Below are 16896 nucleotides of genomic sequence, written 5' to 3'. Positions count from 1 at the left end.
TGGGACGACAAGTCTCAGTAAAACGACAAGAGAGAGACAGAGAAAGAGAGAGAGAGAGAGAGAGAGATAGTTCAGTGATGGAGAACCTATGACACGCGTGTCAGTGCCTATACGGAGCTTATTTTTAGTGAAACATATCATCAAATAATTTTATAATTCTAATATTTGTTGATTCAGAGCTGATCATATAGCCTCTCTGATAAGATCTGGAGAGCCTGAAACGTACGTAAGTAAATGATTGACCATATCTTAACTGCAATGAAACATCAGATGTCTTTTATTTTCTCAGTTTGCTCATATTGTGAGTACAGGGTGTAACAATGTGCTGTCCACCCGGCGTTCGATAGCTCGTCAACAGATGACCGAATCCAAAGAGTGATGGTTACCGAGAGTGTACTTACGAAGAGAATCGAGGATCATGAAATCAGTTCCACTCGGTGTACTGAACCACGAAAGAACTCACAGGGCAGTTATGCAATGGAGTGAGTTGGAACTCTGCCGTGGCAAAGGCACTTTGGACTGAAAAGATGCTTTGCCGGAACTGTGACAGCAGTGAGCGGTTGCTGCCATCTCCGACCCGGAGCTGTCGGATGGCGAACTGTATGTCGATGTTCGATTGTGGTCACACTGAATTGAAGTGTGATGGGCTACGAGTCCGTGTGTGTGTAATTATGTAGATAGATTGCTTCCGTGTAGCGTGATTGCTATTGAATATACTGTATGTACTGTGTATTGTATCTTTCTAATATTGTTATTATGTTTTTGATTATGGTAATAAATACAATTTTATAATTCTTGTGCAGACGTACGTCTAGGGAGCTTACTCCAGAAAACGGGGCGAAGATAGAATACTATTTTATTTTGTTATTTTAATTTTAAACTATATATGTATAAATATCCTCAATACATTTATTTTATTTTGAACCTGTGTGTTACTGAGTCTGTTGTCCTGAAAGAACTACGCGTCACAACGGAACCAAAGGACACCGCACACATCTTATGAAAAATATAATGTCACTCAAATTCAAAAAAATTTACATGAATAGATGCGTCCTGAAATTTCAATAATTTGATACTATTGCGCCAACTCTGAATTTTGCTTAATTAGTGCGTTAATTGTACCTAATTTAAGTTTATCGAAATCGCATTTTGAAGTCCATAAAACTGGCATTCATAAATAATATTAGTCTAGCGGCTATTGAATACAGTCTATTCACCACTAGCTTAAGCCTCTTAGAGGCGGTACAACTAACCAAATTATACCTACTTTATTATCAATAATAACAGGAAAAAATAAGAGTAAGGCTCTGCCTTAATCCCTCGAGAAAGATTTATGGAGTAAGCGAATCACAAGATATTTTTTCTCTCTTTGACACACGGAGATTCCTATTTGATTTTAGATTTATTTTTATCAATCTACGCTCTTGTTAACGAAAATACAGAGTTGGCACAATGGTATCAAATTGAAATTTCAGGACGCATCTATTCATGTAAATTTTATTTCATTTGAGTGACATTATATTTTACATAAGATGTGTACGGTGTCCTTTCGTTGGATTTTTTTCCTAAGAGAATAGACGGAATATGACTGCATATTCTAGAGTTTCTTTCGTCTCCTTTATTCATCGCCTGCTAGCCTTATAAATTGTAAAAGGTAGAGATTTAGGATGTACCCATAAATTGGTTCCATGGTAGAGATTTTCAGATTTGTGAATCTGGGACTTCTCATTCCGTTAATAGATCTCGCTACAGCGTCCAAAGGCGAAATATTTTTATAATTCTGCTTAAATGACAGTTTGGTTTCATTTCGAATCAGAGCTGATCATATAGCCCCTCTGATGAGGCCTGCGGAAACTGAAATGTACGTAAGGAGACGACTGGTCATCTCTGCACCGACATGGAAAAACGTTCGTCGACTTCGAAAAAGCATTCGACAGGGTTCGACATGAAAAACTAATAGAATTATTGAAAAACAGAGATATAGACAGACGAGATTTATGAGTTATCATCAATCTGTATTGGAATCAAAAGGCCAATATAAAGATAGAAGAACAGGTTTCCGAGAATATTTATATAAAGAGAGGAGCAAGATAGGGTTGTGTTCTGTCGCCGCTACTGTTTAACGTGTACGTACAGTGAAGCGATATTTCAGGAAGCGATAGCGGAGCTAAGTGATGGAATCTCTATAAACGGAAGAATAGTAAATAACATAAGATTCGCTGATGACACCGTTATAATCGCAGACACCCTGGAATCGCTACAAGAATTGCTAAATAGAAATAAATATTATTGCATTCGATGCGGACTAAAAATAAACAAGAAAAAAACTAAATTTATGATTGTCTCAAAAACACAACAGGGAAATGAAAGGTTAATAGAGCAAACCCAAATAGAAAAAGTAAAGACATAAAGATATCTGGGATCCTGGGTTGATGACAAAAATGACCAAAGCAAAGAAATTAAAGTCCGAATTGAAACTGCAAGGCAAGCATTTATAAAAATGAAGACACTGCTTACAAACAAAGACCTTCAGTTTTCTCTCCGATTGAGGGCTCTAAGATGCTACATATTTTCTATATTACTATACGGAATGGAAGCTTGGACATTGAAGAGACAACACATAAGAAAAATAGAAGCGTTCGAAATGTGGTGTTACAGAAGAATATTGAAAATTCAGTGGGTTCAAAGGATTACCAAAAGTGCTACGACGTTTAAATAAGGAGTTAGAAATTATGAACAGTATAAAAACTAGAGAACTTTAATATTTGAGTCACATTACCAGAGGAGAAAAATATGAGTTGCTGAGAATTATTATGCAAGGAAGGATCCAGGGAAGAAGAAGCATAGGAAGGAGACGCATCTCCTGGCTGAGGACCCTTAGAAAATGGTTTAACTGTAGTTCATTACAACTGTTCAGAGCAGCAGCCAACAAAGTGACCCTAGTCATTATGATATCCAACCTCCGATAGGAGAGGGAACTTTAAGAAGAAGAAGAACCGACATGAAACCTAAGCTCTCTTTCATTTTCTAATATTTGTTTGTCATAACGGCCAGAGTGGCTTATTAATAATGTTTTATGGAAACTATTGAATAGTCAGTTATTCCTTTCACGTTGTCCACACAATTTTTACTATCTAAGCAATAAATTCACCAATCGGGCTTTACAACAACTTTTTTTATCATTGGAATTGAAAGATCTTGATTTTAAAGCCTTGAGGATTAAAAAAAGTTATTTCTACAATAAATAATGCAATTGAAAGAAACTACCATGTTGGATATTTCGCGGGCTGTTTTGCAATAACAAATAAACGAAATTAAACTTGCGATACCTAAAATTGTAGTTTTTTTAATTTACTACAACTTTCTATTTAAAAGTTTTTGTCTAAAATGAATATCCTAAGCAGCAGCATTAAAAATCTTTAAATATTGCAAATTTTATAAATTGATATAAAACATTACAACAAAGTAGGCGCACAAAATAAGGTGTTAGGTGCATTTTAGTATAAATTATTCCTGACATCGTCCTTTACAACAGCTGATAGGTTTCAAAAATTCCTGAATTATAGCACGTTTCTTCACTCACAGCCTGGACTAAAGAACTAATAAAATTTTATTATACAGTGGAAGATTATAGTTAATCTAATCTAATAATAATTATAGTAGAATAAATACAATTAGAATTTTTTGGAAAAAAAATATTAATTTAACTGTTTAAATAAATTACATTGTTTGTTTATTACTAATATTATTCAAACATTGCATATTTGTATTTCCACGAGATTTTCCCATTTTTCCCTTCGTCGGGTTCTGTCATTTTTTAAGATTTTTCAAGTCTGCCTATATATCTCACCTCAGCTAAAAGAGTGTCATAAGTCAAAAAAGCAAAGTTTCGAGAAAACGACGTTTAAAGTTTGTCCTGCAACATTTTCGGGTTTAATTCAAAAACTATTAAAATTAGAATAATAACTATTTTAGTCATTTACAATGGTTTTTGAAGCTCTATAATATAGCGTATTAAGTATATCAAAAATATTTAAAAAAAAATTTTTTGAGTTATACCACTATACAGATAAAATAACGAAAAATTTACAAAATATTATTTATCAAAAGTGACACTTGCAGTACAGAATATAATATTATTATTATTATCTGGTTAATAGACTTATACTTTTTAATGATGTAACTTTAAATACAAATAACAACATTAAACACAGAATACTGCAAAAAGAAAGATAAATAAGTGATAAATGTGTCACTTTTTTGAGCACATACGCAGATTGTTTTGAATAAAGTAATCACATATACTGTCTTAACTCGCCTAAATAAAAATAAAAGTGCCTAAATATTTGTATTTGCTAACTCGATCGATAATTTTATTGAGTAAATATAAATTTTGGACATTTCTTGTTGATTTCGATATTACCATAAATTTAGTTTTCTTTATGTTCAAAGATAGTCATATTCTTCGCTGCAGTCTGCTATCTTATTCACCAATGTCTGTAGCTCTTCAAGTGTTTCTGCGATCAGAACGGTGTCGTCGGCAAATTTCAAATTGTTTAATCTAACACCATTTATTTTAATACCTATGGATTGCTCAGAGAGTGTTCTATTCATTACGTCTTCGGAATAGAGATTAAACAGGTTTGGTGACAGTATACACCCTTGTCTCACACCTCGCTTTATTTCAATTTCTTCAGTGGTATTATTCTCTACTCTCACTACTGCTTTTTGATTGTAGTACATATTTGCTATTAGTCGGATGTCTCGTTTATCTAAATTATTTTCTGCCAGGAGTCTGATTAGATGATCATGTCGCACTTTATCAAAGGCCTTGTTATAATCTATGAAACACACGAATACATCTTGATTTATGTCAAGACATTTTTGAGACATAACGTTTAGTGCAAACAACGCCTCTCTAGTTCCGAGTTCATTTCGGAATCCAAACTGGGTATCATTGATGTCCATTTCCAGTTTTCTGTGTACTCTAGTGTGTATAATTTTCAGGAATATTTTCAGTACATGGCTCATCAAACTGATTGTACGGTAATCACTACATTGTTTGGCATTCATCTTTTTTGGTATAATAACAAAAGTGGATAAAAGCCATTCTTGTGGTATTTTTCCTGATGTATAAATGCTATTGAAAAGTTCAACTAAAATGTTAATCGAGTCTTCTTTTATCGGTTTAAGGATTTCCGTTGGTACTGTACAAACTACTAAATTACCTGAGGCTGTTACCAGAGGCGTACGACGGCTGCAAATGAATGGTTGACCCTTTCCAAATTCTACGCCACTGGCCGAATTGCTATTTTTGTTTAATTTTTGGATTCTCCTATAATTTTTGTAAAAATAATATGCTTTTCATTCGTAACGATAAAGTCATTAATTTTCGAGATATTTGAAGTTAAAAATGAAACGACACGGTTATTTTGATTAATGTAGTGTAATGTAATGCTTCATTTTTATCTCAAATATCTCGAAAACTAATCATTTATCGTTACGAATTTACAGTATATTATTTACATAAAAAGTATTGGAAAATCAAAAAATTACACTAAAATAGCAATTTCGTCAGTGGCGTAGAATTTGGGAAGGGTCACCAGCCACTATTCCCTGTCGTACGCCTCTGGTAGTAGCTAGAAACGTTTATTTATCTTAATTTAGTAGGGTGTACAGTATCTACACTTTCTGCCAAGTATCATAAGGATACGCCAAATAGTTTTAAAGTACTGGGTACAAATAGTTTTTAAATTTTAATCATATGAATCATATCGCAAATTAATCAAAATAACTTTGCCGTTTCCTATTTAACTTCAAATATCTCGAAAACTAATGACTTTATCGTTACCAATGAAGAGTATATTATGTACGTAGAAAGTATTAGAGAATCTAAAAATGGCACTAAAGTAGTAGTTCCTCCAGTGGCGTAGAATTTGAGAAGGGTCAACCATTCACTATCCCCTGTCGTACGCCTCTGGTAGTAGCTATAAACGTTTGTTGATATAATTTAGTAGGGTGTATAATAGTTGCACTTTCTGCCAAGTATGAAAAGGATACGTCGAATAGTTTTAAAATGCTGAGCAAAAATAATTTTTTAATTTTTAGATAAAACACCCTGTAACTCAGTAAGGAACCACATTTTATTTAAGCGTTAAAGCGTTTTAGGTTATATCTTCGTATTTTGTGCTAAGGTTTCTCCAGTTACTATATGGACAATTATTAATGAAACACCCTGTATACAAAACACAAAACCCAGAATCAATACGTCCAGCTGATAGGCCCCCAAAACTTTGGTAGGAAAGCTGGATATATAAACATCACAAGAAAGCAGATGACAGAAATGGTAGGACTTGGTCCTATTACAAGAAGAAGATTATTTGCATTTTTTACTTCGAAAATCGTTCATTCAACCTAGAAATTGTTTAACCTGACCATTTTTGTATTTGTTTTTGAGGTATTGTGGTAAGTCCACGTCTTTGCCAATTACTCCAATGATTCAAACTGATATGAAATAAACAGTAGCAGACTATGACATCGACCTTAAGCGGTTAACCAAAAATATTACCAATACGTAATAATTCGGTAAAAATATGTGAAAATTAACCTTGAATCATTTCCTTGATGAATAATCGCAACATTATGTTATCTAAGTTTAGAAAGGAATATAATGTTGATTATTTCATTCATAGGAGATTCTGACCAATAGAAAGCTACAGAAATCTAAATTAAATCGATTATTTTTTAACGATTTTAACTCCCAATCGTATAGTAAGATATTTGATCACATGTTTAATTCTGTCCAATCAGATTAAAATTATACTGAGAATTATCTACTGTAGAAAATTACCGATAGAATTTTTTTAAGTAGATTGTTTCTGTTTAATGGCAACCAGTTTCCTAGTTTTGACAACTGTCACATTAAGGAAAATATCCATAATATACGTAATAAAAAATAATATTACGAATATCACACGACAGTAAGAATAAATAAGAAAATAATGCTTCATTTTTACTCAAATTTGTTGTCATTGGTCAATAGCCACTCGAGCACTGCGGGCTCTCGTGTCTATTGCCAGACAACAAATTTTCGAAAAACTGTCGCATTATTTTCAATTTATTCTCACTCTCTGGTGATATTATACCCGATAATTTTTGATAATTTCCCGTCGTCAAGTATATTACGTCAGATGCCCTTCGTTGCTACGAAAAAATACATTCTGTGACATTAATGGCAATTAATGTTTTAAAAATTATAAAAGTGATGACTTTCAACCGTCAAATTGATATTTATAACAACTGTTTGTTTAATTGTACTAATTTGTACTTACATAAATAAATTACAATAAAATTTTGGTTTTGAACAGTTTTATTCATGAAATAATCGCAACAAATTGCACTCAATCTCTAAAATTAATATAGAATTTTAGAGCTCTTGTGCAATTACTACTGATAATCTTTTTACGATCGAATCAAGTCTAGATTATTTCAGAATTTAGTAATATAATAGTAATAAAGTTGTCGCGTATAAATCAGAAAAAAGTGCGTCTCATAAAATTTAAATAATTTTGGCATCATCATTATTATCATGGCATCTACACTCCTAGTCCAGAGTATTAAGATTTTTCTCGTGACACATCCCCCTCCAGGCCGAAACCAAATTTTTTGAGTAGTGTGGATATCTATAATAATAACCTATATTTCCTGCAGCCGATTTTGATTACAGTCGGAAAAATGAAAGAATACCCATGAACGAACATATAAAACACGCTGTATTTTCCTGTCACTGTGTCACAAAGAAAATTGCCCAGCGAAAGTACATGTAATAACAATCATTACATATACTTGCACTGGCCAATTTTTTGTGTGACACAGTGACAGGAAAATACAGCGTGTTTTATATGTTCGTTCATGGGTATTCTTTCATTTTTCCTACTGTATATACATAGTTATAAACAAATGAAGATCAAAAAACGGTAAATTTTCTCTTTTTTCGTCCATTACTAAAAAGTAAAGAATTCTAAACAAATTTGAGAATAAGGAGCTCATAAATCATAAAAAGTTTCAACATGACGTTCTCTGAATATGTCTATCCTTATTTGTTGCTTAGAAAATTGCAAAATAAGTACCTAATAAATTTTGAGATTTTATAAATGTTCATAACTTATGTAAAAATTAAGTTAGAACCTTCTTATTATACGGAATGCTGAAACCTCTTGTCCTTAAATTATATTTTAAATTTCAAATCAATTGGTCAAATAGTTTAAAAGTTATTTAATTTGTTTATCCCAAATTCATTTTTTTTTGCAACACTATAAGTCAGAAAATTATGAGGTTAAAGTAACACTTCGGAGAGTTTATGAAATGAAGAACATTTATACTATTACCTTAATTAAAAAAATGACAAAAAGAAATTTTAAACAGTGTAAAATTATTTTACAAAAACATGTCGATATTTTGCTTACTTATAAACAATTAGAATAATTTTTTAACCGTTACCCGTAGAAAAATTATTTTTTATATTTAAAAAGACTGCATTTTTATACACATTTAGAAAGAAAAACAATTGTCCTAGGACAATTTAGGGACAAAGTTAACCCCCCCCCTTTTTTTAATTCACATGATTTTGCAAAATAATTTTGCAATATTTAGAATTATTTTTTGTCATTTTTTCTTAATTAAACTAATAGTGTAAATCTTCTTCTTTCATAAACTATCCAAAGTATTACTATAACTTCATCATTTTCTGACTTGTAGTGTTGCAAAAAAAATTAATTTGGGGTAAACAAATTAAATAATTTTTAAACTATTTGACCAATTGCTTTCAAATTTAGGGTATGATTTAAGCACCAGAAGTCTCAGCATTCCGTGTAATCAGAAGATTCTAAGTTAATTTTTACTTAAGTTATGAATATTTATAAAAACTCAAAATTTATGATTTATTTTGCAATTTTCTAAGCAACCAATAAGGATAGACATATTTAGTGAAGCCATATTGAAGTTCTTTATACGATTTATGAGTTTTTTACTCTTAAATTTGTTTAAAATGCTTAACTTTCTGGTAATAGACGAAAAAAGCGAAAATTTACCGTTTTTTGATCTTCATTTGTTTATAACTATGTACATTATCAAAATCGGCTGCATGAAACATATAGGTTATTATTATAAACGTCCATACTACTCAAAAAATTTAGTTTCGCCCTGGAGGGAGTTGTGTCACCAACAGGATATTTTTTTCCTTATTTCTCTGAACTATCCTAGCGGAGTGATGGCCGCCTTCTTTGGGCCCTTCCCATTCATTTGTCGCGAGGAATCAGTCCGCAGTAACATTTTGGTTTTACAATTGGTTGTGTGACTTGGCATCTTTTACAATTTTTCTCCATTCGTTCCTGTTTTTGCTTATGGTTACCCATTCACTAACTCCCATCTTCTTAAGGTCCTCGACCATCTGATTCCCCCATTTGGTTTGGGTCTGCCTCGTGGTCTGCCTGATACAGGTCTCCATTTAGTAATTTTTTTGATAACGGTTTCTGGATTTCTCCTTTTTATATGTCCCTTCCATCTAAGCCTCTGTGCCTTGATAAATATGACGATTTAGATCTTTCAAAAGTTCTCTTACTTCATGAATCATGAGTTTTCTAAATTAATTATTAACCAAGTTTAGTGGGCCTACTATCGTCCGAATTACTTTTCTCTTCACCACTTTACTTCAGCACCATATGTGATTAATGGTCTAATTGCTGCTCTGAAATTTTCAGTTTAGTATTCTGAGTAACCTTCGTATCTTCAAGGAAGTTGTATTTGCAGTAGGATCTGGTTCCTGCCTGGATTCATTGATTTTGTCATTAGTTCCATTAACTGAGACCCCAAGATATTTAAAGTGTTCAACCTTTTTAAACTCATGTTCACCAATATTTAAACTTGTCACATTAACTGGATTTTTTCTTGAACAGAGTAGATATTTTTTTTGTTTTGATTTATTGATAAACCGATTTTGGATGCTTCCTTAAATAACTTTGCAAATTCTTCCTTTATACTGTTTAGGTTTCTGCTAATTTTTGGTGATCCCGTCATCTGTTATTATAGCTACAGTCTTTCCTTCCATTGTAATGTTCAAACAACGTGAAAACTATCATGTCTTCTCTAATATCTGCTATTTGGTATTTCTTCTATATCCGCGCATTGTTCTTTTAACCATTATTCTTTCGCTTGCTTAATTTTGTATTTAAATTTAAATCATTAGAATCATTGGATAACTTTAATAATGTTGACTCTATTTTATATATAGAATTCATATTATTTATAAACTATAATAAAAATTATTAAAACAAGTTACCTAAATATTTTCTGATGTAAAAAAAAAGAACACATTTGCATATATTATGCAAAAATGCTGTGGTTTCAGACAAGGTTGCATGTTTGTTTATTCCATTGTGGAAATATTTCATCAATAACTTATTCTAATATTGAGGATTAATACTATCTGTTCTAGTCAATAGGACACATAAATATCAAACTAACGGCTAATTCGTCATGTGTCAATTGTTGACATAAATATTTAAATACCTTTAAAAGGTTATTTATAATATTTCTACAGATTATAATAAAAAATTAAATCCGCTTACTAATGAAGTCATTATATCAAAGCAATATATTTCCTTCAAAGTATACGTATCTATATCTGGGAAAATTTAATGGATATTTTAAAAATGGAAAACTGAGAAAAGGGAGCAATCAGAATGCTCGCAATCATCTATAATAATAATAATAATAATCTACTCATTTGGCATTGTTAAGTGGACAAAAACGGACATAGAAAATCTTCAGCGAAAAGTAAGAACGCACCTCACAAAGGCACAAAAACATCATCCCAAAAGTGCAGTAGAAAGAACGACATTACCACGGAATTTAGGAGGAAGAGGACATATGGATATAGATGAGCAATTAGACAAACAAATTGCTAACTTAAGAACTTATTTTCAGGTGCAGGCTGAGACATCTACTCTACATCGCGCTATGTGCGCAGTAGATGACACAACACCGATCAAACTGGATGGGTAAACCTCTACACGGGCGACATCCCAATGAGGTCAGCCAAGACTATGTCGACAATACAGCGTCGAACTATTGGTTGACATCAGGAAGGATGTTCCCTGAAACGGAGGGATCACCATTACTGGCCATTCAGGATCAGGTTATACCAACCAGAAATTACCTGAAATATATGTTCAAAGACTGTCAGGTTCAAAACAACAGATGCCGATGTGGATGTCAAGCCCAAGAAACCATCCAACATATTACCGGGGTGCCAGGCATTTGCTGCAACTGAATACAAGGAACAGTATGACTCAGTTGGAAAGATCCTTCATCAAGAGGTAGCTATCAAATTGGGACTTCTCCAAACGGGCCATCTCCCATATTATCAATACGTTCCTGAGAGTATGCTTGAGGATGGCAACTACAAGCTATACTGGGACCGCACTGTGCTCACAGACCAAAGAGTGGCACATAATAGACCAGATCTCGTAGGTACTAGTTAATAAATTAACAAGACAAACAACACTAATTGATGTGGCGATACCTAACAACAATAATCTACTTAGGAAATTTACTGAAGAGATTGTCAAGTACAGAGATCTGGAAATTCAAATACGGAGACAATGAAGAATGCAAAGTACCCAGACAATACCGAATATTATGTCTACTACTGGAGTCATTCCGAAGACTTTCCTCGAAAGCATCAAAAAGCTGGGTCTGAATGAGCATCTTTATAAGACCATGCAGAAAGCTGTACTACTCGCGACGGCCAGAAGTGTACGAAAATTTTTGGGAGATACACCTGCATACCAAGTCATCTAGGGCTCGATAACATGGAAAGAGTTTTACCAGAGCTCAATCCTTTTGATACCGTAGGTATCTGGGATAAGTCAATTTTCCCCTAAGAGGGAGTGTGAGCCGTGTGGCTAAAGCTGGATAATCTTGAAACACTTTTCACCAACTCGTACTCGAAGGAAAGATAGATGCACCACGGGCATCTTATTGCAGCACCTCACTTCGCTATGTGTTATTCGCTATGCGTCTACGCTGTATGCGCCCAAATATTTGTCCTTTGAAGTGTCAAAAAACCGAAAACTGGATGAATAAGGCGTATTTGCTATTGAACCGACGAATGAACCCTTCACACTTCGTCCTATGCGCCCGAATAAAGACTGATTTATGTTATACCGGAACGTGGACGGCACGGCGCGCAGCACAATAGAAATCGCACGTCCTCGGCACTTCCCGGTCTCGCCCCGTTCCGTTATAAGATAAACCAGCCAATGCTTTTCATATCGGACGATCCTTCAACGTGCCCCGTCCCATCCACGTCCCAGTTGTAACGTACAGTCCGTGGCCATATTATTAGACGCACTATAAGATTTTATAAAAAAAAAGTAATTATGAGGTGATACCAAATAGGTTTTTTGTATGTACCAGACACAATGTAGATCTATTATTTTGTTGTCCATTTAATTGTCTAGTTTTTATCACAAACTAATCATCATTATTAATTAACAAATATGTATAGTAGGAAAAATGAAAGAATACCCATGAACGAACATATAAAACACGCTGCATTTTCCTGTCACCGTGTCACAAAGAAAATTGCCTAGCGCAAGTACATGTAATAATTATTATTTCCACCTACCTCTACCGAAAGTATACTTTTCCGGACCTGATTGTAGGGAGCAAAGTTGTACTTTTCCTCCCTAGGGAGGAGAATATTTTTCCTCCCTATATGTATAACATGTATGTGCTCCGCTACGCGTCGGGCAGTAAACTTCATTCTCGGGAGGAAAAGTAGCACTTTCCTCCCTTGTTATACAAATAGCTATTACATGTACTTGCGCTGGCCAATTTTTTGTGTGACACGGTGACAGGAAAATACAGCGTGTTTTATATGTTCGTTCATGGGTATTCTTTCATTTGTCCTACTATATTTATTGACTCTTGAGAAAAACAAAAATAACAACAATTAAATGTTAAATATTTTGTTGAGCCACCTTTAGCCACTATTAGAGCTTTAATTATGCGCGGCAAACTATCACTGCAAACCTGTACTACGATACCTGTAGAATTAAAGCTCTAATAGTGGCTAAAGGCGGCTCAACAAAATAACATTTAATTGTCGTTATTTTTGTTTTCCTTCAAGAGTCAATAAATACATATTTGTTCAATAATAATGTTGTTTAATTTGTGATAAAATATAGACAATTAAATGGATAACCAAACAACATACATTGTGTCTGGTACATACAAAAAACCTACGTAGTATCGCCTCATAATTAACATTTTTTTTTAAATCTTATAGTGCGTCTAATAATTTGGCCAGGGACTGTAAATCCGGCTTAAGGCTCATAGCAAATAACACATAGCGAAGTGTGGTGCTGCCATGATGACAAGAGATCCCCAACCGTAGTGTTTTTCTCTATTTATACACTAAGAATTTTGAACGTGCGATGGCTTGAAACGTTCAGTGATGGAAGAAAGATTCCATATGATTGCTCGAGCCACTATTAGATTGTCATCGTGCATTTCAATCATCGCACGTTCAAAATTTTTAGTGTGTGAAACGAGGGTTAGTCTTGCAAAACCCCGCTAACACCTTAGTCCATGTGGTGAGACCGCTCCCGTCTGGAAAAAATTCGGATTCGGTTTCTTTGTGGATTCCTATTCAAAAATGTCCTCTTTAAACAAATATGAAGGGTGCCGGGCGGAATTTTTGGGCAGAAATTGTTTAAAATTGTTTTTAAACAAATACAAAAGATTACGTTTTTTTGCTCCGCAACATATATTTTTAAGTTTTGAGGGTCGTTCTAAACAAGAAAGGTATCTTGTAAATTTTCTCAAAAATTGATAGTTTTCCAGTAATAGGCGATTTAAAATCTGAAAAATGCAAAAATACGCATTTTAGATGCTTAAAAACTCATATTTAAATTAGTATTTTTGAGGTAGCCAGATACTTAAATTGAAGTTTAAACATCCAGCTTCAAGATTCCGTAGAGTGATTGCGTGTAACCTTAATCTAAACCGTTGTTTTTTAATTGTTAAATATGCATGTCCATCCGATTTTTTACCGGTGCGGCGCGCTCTATTTCAAAACTCTCCAATTTTCCTCCCAAAAATATTTTTTCTAGATTCTTTGGAACATTCTAAATAAAATAAGTTTCTTGGCATTTTTCTCAAAAGTTATTTACAGTTATAAAGAATTTAAAATCCAAAAATGCGTTTTTTGGCATTTTTCGGATTTTAAATCGCTTATAACTTTAAAACTATTAACTTTTTAGAAAAATGTCAAGAAACTTATTTTATTTAGAATATCCCAAAGAATCTATAAAAAATATTTTTCAGGGAAAAATAGGAGATTTTTTAAATAGAGCGCGCTGCACCAGCAAAAAAAATCGGATAAACACGCATATTTAACAATTAAAAAACAACGGTATAAATTAAAGTTAAACACGATCACTCTTCAGAATCTTGAAGCTGAATGTTTAATATTCAATTTAAGTATCTTGCAACATCAAAAATACTAATTTGAATATGAGTTTTTTAAGTCTCGAAAATGCGTATTTTCGCATTTTTCAGATTTTAAATCGCCTATAACTCAAAAACTATCAATTTGTAAGAAACATTACATGATACCTTTCCTGTTTAGAATGACCAAAAAAACCTAAAAAATGTTCGAGAGCAAAAAAAAAGTGATCTTTTGTATTTGTTTAAAAAAGTTGTTTAAACAATTTCTGCCCAAAAATTCCGCCCGGCACCCTTCAGATTTGTTATAAGGGGACATTTTTAAATAGGAATCCACAAAGAAACCGAATCAGAAATTTTTTCAGACGGGAGCGGTCTCACCACATGTACTACCTAATTGTGGAGTGACCGTTACACAGTTCGGAAAGAGGTAAAACTAATACAAAATAATTAACTGTAAAATGAAATTAAGATACGTCTTATTTGTATTTCTGGACATTCAGAGAGCGTCATAATCGCCCTTACGTACATTTCAATCTCATTAGAGATTTTCAGAGAGTGTATAAATATATGACTACCTCTGAACAAACTGAAACAAATCCAGCCTCCCAATACCGAATTACAAAAAATAAGTCGATATGGATGCCATAGCGACATCTGCGAAAAACAATTCGAAGTTTTATTTCTGGATTTAATTCCTGATTTAGCCATACGGCTCACACTACCTCTAAGGGGAAGATTGACTCATCCCAGGTACCTACGGTATCAAAAGGATTGAGCTCTGGTGGGACTCTTTACGCGTTATCGAGCCCTAGGTGACTTGGTATGCAGGTGTATCTCCCAAAAATTTTTGTTCACATCTGGCCGTTGCGAGTAGTACAGCTTTCTGTACTCATCTTCTAAAGAGATGTTCATTTAGACCCAGCCTTTTTATTATTTCGATGAGGTTTTTCGGAAAGACTCCAGTAGTAGACATATTAATAGGTATCCTCTGGGTACTTTGCGTTCTCCATTGTCTTCGTATTTGAATTTTCAGATCTCTGTACTTGGCGATCTTTTCAGTAAATTTACTACGTAGATTATTGTTGTCAGGTAGCGCCACATCAATTACTGTTGTTTGTCTTGTTAATTTATTAACTAGTGCGAGATCTGGTCTATTATGTGCCACTGTTTGGTTTGTGAGCACAGTGCGGTCCCAGTATAGCTTGTAGTTGCCATCCTCAAGCATACTCTCAGGGACGTATTGATAATATGGGAGATGGTCCGTTTGGAGAAGTCCCAGCTTGATAGCTATCTCTTGATGAAGGATTTTTCCCACTGCGTCATGCCGTTCCTTGTATTTAGTTGCAGCAAATGCCGGGCAGCCCCCTGTAAGATGTTGGATGGTTTCTGGAGCTTGACATCCATATCGGCATCTGTCGTTTTGAACCTGAGGGTCTTTGACGATATGTTTCAGGTAATTTCTGGTTGGTAGAACCTGATCCTGAATGGCCAGTAATGAACCCTCCGTTTCAGGGAACATATTTCCTGATGTCAACCAATAGTTCGACGCTGTATTGTCGACATAGTCTTGGCCGACCTCAATTTGATATCGCCCGTGCAGAGGTTTACCAATCCAGGTGCGCATTTTTCGTTTTTAGTGAGGTGGTTTATGCGCGTTTTGTGTTCCCTCAGTTTGAGTTTATTTAATTTAATTATTATTTTGATTATTACATATTTAAAAGCATAAAATATTTATACAAAATTTTTTTGTCGTACTATTTTTGGATGTTAATATTCTTCTTTTCTTTTCAGCAATAGCCCTATTATAGGTAGATACGAGTTGGTAAATAAAAAAGGACAGTATAAAAAAAATAAAAAAAAAGAAAAACACATATTTGGCGGCAAAAATTACAAATCGAGCAAAGCATTGTCTTTAAATTAAAATAAAAAGGTGTCAAGAGCGAAAATCTAGTGTGCAGTTTTAAATCAAAACTACTCACATTAAGGTTTTTCAATCAACAGTTATTTAGTTTCGTAGTTAACTTCGTTAGTTGTAGCAAATTGAATCAATCGAACACAAAACACGTAGAGCATCGCTCGAAGTCACTGACCATGACAGGGCCGCAGGCCGCACAATTTGTCTTTTTTGTATTTTTAGTAGTTCAACCGTAAAGATTGCTAAAATAAATTAAGATTGTTGTCCCGGAGTATGTTGAATAGACCGTAAAGAATCAACAAAAATGACTGAATGTAATTGAATTTTTACATAAAAATGCTGCTCAAAGTACGTACAATGGACGGCAAAAGCGTAACAGAAAACAATAAAAAAACCCATTAATGAACTTGATATCAAATTTATTCCTGCTTGACGGCGATCCCCCATACTGTGAATTATTGTTCTAC

General features: G+C 33.7%; 1 protein-coding gene across 2 annotated transcripts in view; it reads right to left on the bottom strand.

Moving 5' to 3' along the window:
- Positions 1 to 16896, bottom strand: part of LOC126887254 (putative ferric-chelate reductase 1 homolog) — a 139310-nt gene that overhangs the window by 74394 nt on the left and 48020 nt on the right. The gene's annotated exons all lie outside the window — the stretch shown is intronic.

The sequence above is a fragment of the Diabrotica virgifera genome, chromosome 6 (genome assembly GCF_917563875.1).
Source record: "Diabrotica virgifera virgifera chromosome 6, PGI_DIABVI_V3a".
In the NCBI taxonomy this organism is placed as follows: Eukaryota; Metazoa; Arthropoda; class Insecta; order Coleoptera; family Chrysomelidae; genus Diabrotica; species Diabrotica virgifera.
Note: the sequence above shows the minus strand (reverse complement) of the source record. Positions and strands in the feature narration are given on the sequence as shown.